Below are 583 nucleotides of genomic sequence, written 5' to 3'. Positions count from 1 at the left end.
GGAGAGAGAGAGAGAGAGAGAGAGAGAGATACATTTGACGTCAGAGTGTATTCTCAAGCCCCTTTCAACAAAACTTTAGTCAGCATAAAAAATACCTAGGACAGCCCTCTAAATAACCCAGCTACAGAAATAGATTTGAATAACTGAATCTCGGCGACTGATCCCAAAAGACTGATTGATTGATTTTCTACATCAATAGTCACGTAAAATACTCTATAATCAAATGTTTGGGGGGCTGTGTGATATTTGATACCTGTTGGGGAAATTTCTTGGATGCACTTTCATGAATATTGTGAAACACTTTATAAATCTTCAGGATTAAACAGATAAGAGTTGTAAAGAGTTTTATTCTGTTCTTCAAAAAGCCCACTGACACATGCACACACAAACACAAGCATACACATTTATACGCACTGTTAGACATATGCACACATACGTGTACAGACATTTACATATACATGTATAAATACACATACAGCAACATAAATATACAAACACACACTCAGACATAAGAACACACACACACATACATTTACTACACATAAAAACACAAAACACATACACAAACGCACACATCCACATA

This window comes from Aplysia californica, unplaced genomic scaffold (genome assembly GCF_000002075.1).
Source record: "Aplysia californica isolate F4 #8 unplaced genomic scaffold, AplCal3.0 scaffold00040, whole genome shotgun sequence".
NCBI lineage: Eukaryota > Metazoa > Mollusca > Gastropoda > Aplysiida > Aplysiidae > Aplysia > Aplysia californica.
Note: the sequence above shows the minus strand (reverse complement) of the source record.